The sequence below is a fragment of the Acartia tonsa genome, chromosome 13 (genome assembly GCF_053477335.1).
Source record: "Acartia tonsa isolate MP-2025a chromosome 13, ASM5347733v1, whole genome shotgun sequence".
Lineage (NCBI taxonomy): Eukaryota > Metazoa > Arthropoda > Copepoda > Calanoida > Acartiidae > Acartia > Acartia tonsa.
This window is the reverse complement of record NC_137272.1, coordinates 18,977,863-18,987,773: the sequence shown is the minus strand read 5'-3', so window position 1 is coordinate 18,987,773 and position 9,911 is coordinate 18,977,863. Positions and strand designations below refer to the sequence as shown.

Genomic DNA, 9,911 nt, shown 5'->3' with positions numbered 1-9,911 from the left:
TAAAGCTTTTCTATAATTATTGTCGGTACGCCCGTCTATCCCTTACAGGTAGCCTTTATCGTTGATTTGGACAGGTTAAAATTATCCTATCGATTTCAAACTTGACTTTTAAAAAATCATGTTAACTTGATTATTGGAATAAATATTCCTGGGGCCATTTAATTTAAGAATTTAATATAAAGTGCTTTGGTACTCAAAATTTGTCAATTTTCGTTAGTCTCACTGTCAGATTTGTTAAGATTTGATTTTAGATATGTTGTCATCCTTGTTTAATCTTTATACAAAATAATGCTATTATTTTGTCTATAAATGATGTAAAATTTTAAATATGAGTAAGTATAACAAATTCCTATCATCATGAAACATAAATATTAAAAAACAAGGATGACAACGTCCATAAAAGCGAAGTTCTTAAACGGCAGGACAAACTAACAATAACGCTTCTAGAGTTTCAAAACTGAATAATCAGAATATAAATGTAAATAAGTCGAAACAAAATTTGTTGAAAAACTGCTTAAATACAGGATAATATTTAAGGACATACTTGCTTAGCTTATTATATAACATAAAGATTTGTTGTTAAAAATCAAAATGTTTAAAATTGACGTATGGACATTCTGATAAAGATTATGGAGTTGGTACACTTTTTTAAATCGGACCTAATTACAACAGGAATCACCATACAAAGTTTAAAATCGATAGAAAAATTTTAACATGCCTAAATTAACGAAAAAAGCTAATCCGTTTCGGACGTAGGGACCGACCCTAATTATAGAAAAACTTCACTTGTAAAAAAAAGTGCATTGTGTTTAGTTTTAAAAACAAAAATTTCATAAAGGTGTCCCCTAAATTACATACAAAAATCAACAGGACACAAAAAAAGACATAAAACACCGTATTGTTAAAGGATTCATCCTTATGCAAGGTTTTTAATCGATGTGACCAATTAAACATGATTATTTCAACTATTAAAACTATTTTTACGAACAGGATATGTTTTAAATATAAAAAAAAATTTTTTTTGCTAATTTGTAAAAACGTTGCTCTATATATTGTGACTTAATTTCAGCAATAAAGGAGAAAAGTTACTTCAGTGTATGTATGTATTTTAGTAATTTAACTATCGATATACAATTTATGAAAATAATATAGGATAAGGTATGGATACGAGTTTATGGGACAAGGATAGTATTTTTAAAAGTGAAACTTTTCTACATTTTAGGTGCGTCTGTCTGTCTGCCTAATATTCAAAGATTATTGTATTATGGAGATACTTTGCATATTACATTGTGCTTTATCATTCTAGAAATCAATATCATAAAAATTAAGTGGAAAAAAAGTGTACCTACTCTATTATTGATTTTAAAAAAGCGTCTGATTTTTTCGACTCATTTACATATCCTTTTACTTCTGAGAGTTCGGGTTATATTTTGTTTATCAGTTGTAAGTTAAGTCTCATATTGTTAGGACATTTAGTAAATTAGGTATAGATGCTTTTTACTGTGCAGTTTGTATGTACTTTTTAAGCATGTTATGATTGCCCTATCAAATTGAAACTTTGTGTGATATTGTGTAGATAAATTAGCAAATTTATAGTCATTATAAAAAGCTCAGTATTTTGTTTTTGAACATTTAGATTTTTGCTTCTTTGTCATATGAATAATAGATAAGAGACGATTTAGAACCGTCCTACCAGTTCAAAACACCGAAATTTTAAACACTCACAGGAATATACACAAATTTTAGTTTGGTTCTGAGTCATACTGAAAGATCATTTTATAATGAATTTTCCACGAATATTAAAATAGAAGTATAAAATTGTTCCTTGATTTTTTTGGCCCGGGCCTTTGGTCTCTCGTGTTCAATATTTCAAAAATCAATCCTATTTTTTTGTTATTTTACTATCCGCGGAAAACTGACTCTAAAACAATGCTAAAAATAACTAATAAAGGTGATGTGTGTATGATCAGGGTGTAGAAAGTATAATGAATAATAATATGGAATTAATTAATCTTAGGGATCTAAGGGGATAAGAAAATATCTGAAAAATTGATCTACATCCCTAATGATGATATACAAAAGTATCCCTTCTGTAGATTAAAATTAGTAATTGAAAGTTTTAACACACAACTTAAAAGGCCAACCAATCAAAATTAACTTAAGTCCCCCAAAGTTGTTAAGCCAACGAATAAGAAAACGTTATTATTAGCTTTGGGGACCAGCGTAATATATATAATATTTCTCTCCCATCCCAATTATTATCCATTGTCCTATCCCTGTTATTTTTATCAATAAATTTAGAAAGATTAATTCGCCCTTTGTCCTATCCCTTTACCCATTGAATGTATGATAAATAACGCCTAGTTTCAAACATAAATTCCGTGACAGTGTCATCATAACTAGATCAGGGAAAGGGTACAGCAACTAGAAAAGTTATTTCTTACATCGTATTATTAACAGCTTTCCGCGGATATAAAATGTACAATTATAAGATTAAAACCAGTTTTTAGCCCCGAGATGCCGAAGGTACGGGCCAAAAAGACTGGTTTCAACCACTAATTTATTTTATAGAAGGGGTAATTTAGTGTATCAATATTTGGAATGTACATCAATTTATCGGTCATTGTCATATCCCTTTAAATCCCTGCCTACCATATCCCTGACACAAATTGTAACAGTTTTGAATTTCATTGGAAACCAGTGAATAACTAAGGAAAGGAGGTAACATTGGACTGTAAATTAGAAGTGTCCAAACTTTTTCACCAATAGTTATAATCTATAATTTTTATAATGATCACATAATCAGCATCTCAATAAAAGTATTACAATGTATGCAGTAAAATTGGATTCCCTTAAAGTGACTTGATGAAATTAATTGAAAATAAGAGAATGTGGTAGTTAAAAAATTAAAATTAAGTTAGGTTATATTGCATTCGAGGAATCACTGCAGGGTTATGGCCCCATATGTTTATGGCACACGACCCCCCCCCCCCTTAATTTCTACTAATTTACTTTAATAAAGGGGGGGGGGGGGTTGATTGCTTGACAAGTATTTTTAGCGAAAGCGACGAAAGACCTAATAAGAATGATGCACAAGGGGCACAAGTTACTAATGAAATCAACTGTCCCTCTGATCAGCCGCTAGCAGTCCAGTTGTCGAATAGTTTTAGAATGGTTGTTTTATAAGCTGTTTTTAATCAAAAATAAATCTATAATTTTTTGTTATGAAATAAAAAAAAATGATGTTTTGCATTGGAAAATGGAGAAGAATAAATATCTAAATGTTTATTTTAGGTTAGGCTAGTTATGGGTTATAAGACCTCAGAAGGGTAAAAAGCTCCCATTAAGGATATAAATAAGTTTTATTTACAAAGCTCAATATAACAGTGGATTTTTCAAAGGAGAAATTTTTGCAAATGAAAGGTTTCGTGATTTGATATAAAATTATTTCGCAAAATAAAGTACGTGTAAAACAATGATTTTAATAAATATAATATCTTTTTCAGAAAATTAGATATATATTTTTAAATATCGATGTTTTTGTGATTAAAGTGAAAAATGAAAAATAAGAAAAAGTAAAAAGAAAATACAAGAGAACAGAAAAAGGTAAGTTTAGTATTTTCTTTGGCTTAAAACGTAACGCCTTATGCAAAAAACGTAAAAATGCATGCTAATTCTAAATTCTAAGCAGTATTCATTATTAGCTTTGAGTAGGAATGCCAGGGCCCAACAAAGGCGCAATTTACTTTGAAACATAAGTTTAGTTATTACAAATTTTCAAAAATTTTAAGAGGCTTCATCGGCTGTTATGTTTTCAAAGTTTCAACTTTCAACGGCAAAAAAAGATTGGGTACCAGACCAATAACTCCCCCTCTCTAGTAGGCTGTTCTATATTATTTTTTTAGTAGCAAAGCTACTCTATAATTAGCTTTGTCCGTCAGTCCGTAACGCTATGGGGGAAACATGATTTTCTCGGCTCTAATTCAAGATAGACAGCTGAAATTATTAGTAAAGATATGCCCATCTAATCTATATAATTTTTTCTCGATATCCATTCATAATTTTTGAGCTTCGCTACGTATCGATGTTGTCATCATTGTTTCTGAGTATAATAGATGATGACATATGAAACGAATTATTTCATGGAATTCAATTTTAGAAAAAGAAACATTTATATAAGATTAATATTATGAGCTACTGCAACTCTTTAATAAGTCTTGTATGATTTTTAAATATAAAATTAAATCAAAATAACAGGAAAAATTCATTTTTGTGGTCTCGAAGTGCTCAGCCGAAGGCATTAAAACTTCATTTTTTTACCAGAGGCTACGCCTCTAGGGGGACTTGAGAAGGGAGGTGGTGGGGTTGATTTCGACAACCTATTTTTTTGTATTTTAGTCTTAAAAAGAAATAAAAAATATTGGGGAAGGGTTGGGGGAGGGGGGTATCCAACCCCCTCTAGAAAATCGCTTAAAATCATGATCACAGGACCAGTAGGTAAATTCTCTGAATAGAAGAGCCCAATCAGTTCAATGGTTACTGATATCTTAACAGACAGACATCGTTCTACTTTGAATTATAAACTGCGAACCAAAAAAATAGGCAAGTCTGAATTTTCAGAATATCAGCTTTATTATTCATTTAGGATGATTTTACTGTAAATATGAAATGTAGATGCATCTTTGAATTATAGATTTCCCTAAACATCCCTTCATAGTAGGACTAATAGATAATCTTGAAGATTCTATCCCTCCATTAGCTGACGAAAAATGCATTTTCTTATTTTTTTAAAAGGCTAATTTTATAATATATTTCTACCTGCTGGAACAAACAACATAATTTAAATGAAAAATATTTGATAATTTAAGATGACTTTCTAGAGATTTTTGGGGGTAACGCTCGTACTGAAGACCTTATTACACCTTATTCATATAATTCTTTTCTCTCAATAACTTTGGGGGTACGGGAATGTTAAAAACACTCTATTCCTATGACATAGAAGCTATGCTACTTGTTAAATTTTTCTTCCTTGTGTTGTACTTTATCGAAATATTGTTGAGAACTTTCCAAATTCTTAAAAAACTTAATAACAAATAGATCTATTTATTACATATGTAATAATAGAGTATAAACCAAAAACAATTAGATTCGCAAGTAATGGAGCATAATTAGATATTTCTTATTTTTACCTCTCTTTCCCTTTTTTATGGTGGGGGGGGGGGGGAGCGAACTAACATTATGGGTTTGTAGGTGAAAAAAAATACCTTATTTGTATTGAACGACTGCTTTGAAATATGGCAAATAGCGACAAAAGTATTTTTGTGTTATAAAAACAAATTTTCTAAGGGGTGGGGGTAATTTTTGTGGCACCCTCAAAAATGCACATGGCACCTAAAATTTGTTATGGAAGGGGGAGAGGGATTACAAAAAAATAAGCAGACTAATGAAATGTTGAAAAATTTATATAGTAGCTCGACCACGTATCTAAAATAAAATGTATAACATATCAAATGTTCTTTTAATAGAATTATAAGATCATGTCCAATATGGCACAACTAAAATATATAGAACAGATGACTGTTGTTTCTGCGAATAAATCCGACATTTAGTCAAATATACATTTACAAATGTACAAAGTTTTATAATATTTTAAACTGGCTGATAAAGAATTCACCCCATTTTAAATAATAGAGTTATTTTGCCTATTTGTGCTATGAATCATTCTGAACTTTGAAAGTACATCATTAAAAAAAACAATAATACGAACTCTGCCTGCAAATCAGTGCCAAATCGGATATGGTTTACTTAGAAATTTTACTTATTTTCTAGGAAAAGGATAAAATAGGATTATTTAGTTAAAAAACTCTTTTCTCCTTAACAAAAATACAATTATGTTTTTTTTAGTTAAGCCACTCTAATTCTTAAAGTAATTTTTTCACTTTTGGATTTACATAATGGTGAGAGGGGCTCTGTTATTGGACTGTAAAATAAACTTTATTCAATTTTGACAGAGATATACAAAGTGTCCAAACTTTTTTACCAAAAATGTTGTTTATCATAAATGATTCCTGGTTGCACATGCATTCAGTGGCTGCGGTATTCTTTAACGCATGAATAGAAATTACATTTGTATACATTTCAAATTTTTTTCTGTGCTTTGGTTTACTGTTATTTTGATTTAATTTCTGTGTTACCCTCATTTGTAAAGCTTTTTTCTTTGAGTATCAGCTCTGAAAGTTTTACCTCAATTCCTGCAATTATGTTACTTAAAAGCACAGTTTCAGCAATTTGATAGATGTAGATTGAAGAATCGAAATATTGAAACAAGGATGACAACATCCATAAAAGCAAAGCTCTGAAACGGTATGACATATGAACATTAACTCTTGTAGAGTGTAAGAACTGAATAATTAGAATAATAAATCATAATTTCGAAACAAATTTTTAAGTAAATGTTAAAAAAACTACTTAAATACAGGATAATTTTTATGGACATACTTACATTTTTAGAACTTAATTATAGAGTAGCTTCGCTTATACTTTGTTGTCCTAGGAATCAGTATTCCAAAAATCAGATCAATCGGATAAATACATCACATAAAAATTTGTTGTTGAAAAAGTTAAAAATTCCCCTCTTTTATTCAATTTTTTTCTAAATTTGGAATATCTTTTTTGTTTTAGTTCCTATTCAGCGGTTACAGTATTCTTAAGCTTCAAACGGACAGACATATATTCTACTACTTTGTATCAGAGACTAGCAGCTACGCCCCTAGCATCTAGGGCTCTCTAACCGCAGGGGGTAGAATGAAACTAATGAATAGCTTAAAACAATCCTAAGACTTAAATCTGAAAATTAAACAGCATAAAACCATCACAGCAACTATGTGAAGCTTACCTAACATAAAGAACTCAATCAGTTTAGTAGTTATTAATATCTTAAGCTTCAGACAAAAATTCTTACTATTTTATTTTTTTTTTAAAATAATAAGCGAAGCTTTCTCTATAATTATTAAGTAAAGTTTTAACTTTTATGGCAGGTGCTTGAAAATCTTTACAATTTGAGAGAAAAATATAATTTTGCTCAGCTGCCCCATCCATCCCTCTAGCCCTAAAATATGAATGAAACAATATCATGAATATATGAAAACTCTTTATATTTTATATTTTTATCAAGGCAAAGCTTATCTTTAACTTTTTAATCTCTCACATTGGAACAATTTATAAATTATTTATAAACAAGGTTAATGGCATCCATTAAATCGAAGCAGAACATAATAAAAGGCCAGACAAACTAACATTAACAAATATAGAGTACCAACGCATTTGATATTCAACATTAAATAGAAATATGTATAAATAATACAAAATTCAGACATACTTACATTTTAATCATGAATTATCAAGCCAAGTTATAAATCTCCCTGACAATTTTAACATGCCTAAACTAACAATATGAGCTTTCCGTTTTTGCAAGTTTTCATAATTTTATTTTTATTTGGTAAGTTTTTATTCTTGTTAAACCAGATATAATCGCTGATGTTATATTTTTGTATTTTCATGCATGGTGGGTAGTGGCAGAAAATGGCCCATATAATTATTATATTCTATTCATTCATACATGGAACATTGTAGCTACATAGACAGGTAGATAGTGTTATGAAATGGCTCATATAATTATTATATTCTATTCATTCATACATGGAACATTGTAGCTCCATAGACAGGTAGATAGTGTTATGAAATGGCTCATATAATTATTATATTCTATTTTTTCATACATGGAACATTGTAGCTACATAGACAGGTAGTTAGTGTAAGGAAATAGTTCATATATAGTTATTATATTCTATTCTTTCATACATGGAACATTGTAGATACATAGACAGGTAGATAGTGTTAGGAAAAGGCTCATACAATTATTATATTCTATTCATTCATACATGGAACATTGTAGCTTCATACACAGGTAGAAATGGATAATAATTGGTCCATATAATTATTATATTCTATTTATTCATACATGAAACAATGAAGCTACATAGACAGGTAGATAGTGAATGGAAATGGCTCATATAATTATTATAATCTATTCAATCATACATAGAGCATTGTAGCTACAAAGACAGGTAGATACTGTAAGGAAATGGCTCATATAATTATTATATCTTATTCATTTATACATAGAACATTGTAGATACATAGACAGGTAGATAGTGTTATGAAATGGCTCATATAATTATTATATTCTATCCATTCATACATGGAACATTGTAGCTACATAGACAGGTAGGTAGTGTTAGGAAATGGCTCATATAATTATTATATTCTATTCATTCATACATGGAACATTGTAGCTTCATACACAGGTAGAAATGGATAATAATTGGTCCATATAATTATTATATTCTATTTATTCATACATGAAACAATGAAGCTACATAGACAGGTAGATAGTGAATGGAAATGGCTCATATAATTATTATAATCTATTCAATCATACATAGAGCATTGTAGCTACAAAGACAGGTAGATACTGTAAGGAAATGGCTCATATAATTATTATATTTTATTCATTTATACATAGAACATTGTAGATACATAGACAGGTAGATAGTGTTATGAAATGGCTCATATAATTATTATATTCTATTCATTCATACATGGAACATTGTAGCTACATAGACAGGTAGATAGTGTCAGGAAATGGCTCATATAATTATTATATTCTATTCATTCATACATGGAACATTATAGCTACATAGACAGGTAGGTAGTGTTAGGAAATGGCTCATATAATTATTATATTCTATTCATTCATACATGGAACATTGTAGCTACATAGACAGGTAGGTAGTGTTAGGAAATGGCTCATATAATTATTATATTCTATTCATTCATACATGGAACATTGTAGCTACATAGACAGGTAAGTAGTGTTAGGAAATGGCTCATATAATTATTATATTCTATTTATTCATACATGGAACATTGTAGCTACATAGACAGGTAGGTGTAGTGGTAGAAAATAGTCGATGTAACATATCATATAGTTAACATATTCTTTTTATATACATGAGAAATGTAGATGCGTAGAGAGGTAGTACAAATTAATAAATCGCCCACGTGATTTTAAAATCAATTCATTCACGTATGGAAAAATATAGACACATTGACAGGTAGGTATAGTTGTAGCAAATGATCAATGTAATTATTAATTTATTACCAAACAATTAACATATTATTTTATTTATGCACGGAACAATGTAGAATGATAGAGAGGAGGTTAAATTGATAAAGGCCTGTATTATTATTAAAATCCATTCTTTCATGCATGGAACAATAAAGAAACATAGACAGGTAGGTATAGTGGTAGAAAATAGTAACTATTACATGGCCAATATAATTAATTAATCTATGGTAAAACAATAAAGATATTTAGTCAGGTAGCTAATCCATAACAGAATAAATAGTTATGATAAACCTACAATATGGTCATTTAGTAAAAAGGTACAACTAATTTTACATCAAGTATATTGAAAATTCAAACACCTACGGAACAATTATTACCGTTCAATAATGATTCTGGCACAATCCTATTATATAAAGTAGTAAGCGTTTTTTGTCTGTCCCGAAGGATCTCGCTAACCGCTGAACCGATATTGTTCTCCTTTACAGTGAAGCTTCTTATAGATCCTGGGAAGGTTTTAAACTATTTTTTTGGGGGGTGTATTCACCCCCCTCCCTCCTCCAAAAAAAAATATTTTTTTACTCTTTTGAAACTCAAATTTAAAATGAGATGAGGTCGACTTTTCCCCCTCCTACCTCAAGTGCCCCTAGAGGCTTCTAGGGGGCGGAGCCGCTAGTTCTATATACAATATTGGGAAAAAAATATTATTTTCTTCCATTGATCC

General features: G+C 29.8%; 1 protein-coding gene across 1 annotated transcript in view; it reads left to right on the top strand.

Annotated features, from left to right (window-relative positions):
* Positions 1–3,504: 3,504 nt before the first annotated feature.
* LOC145304583 (uncharacterized) overlaps positions 3,505–9,911 on the top strand; it is a 64,161-nt gene continuing 57,754 nt past the window's right edge. Inside the window, exon 1 of the mRNA XM_080146500.1 lies at positions 3,505–3,606. The gene's annotated coding sequence lies outside the window, so the exon portion shown is untranslated. The remainder of the gene's footprint in view (positions 3,607–9,911) is intronic.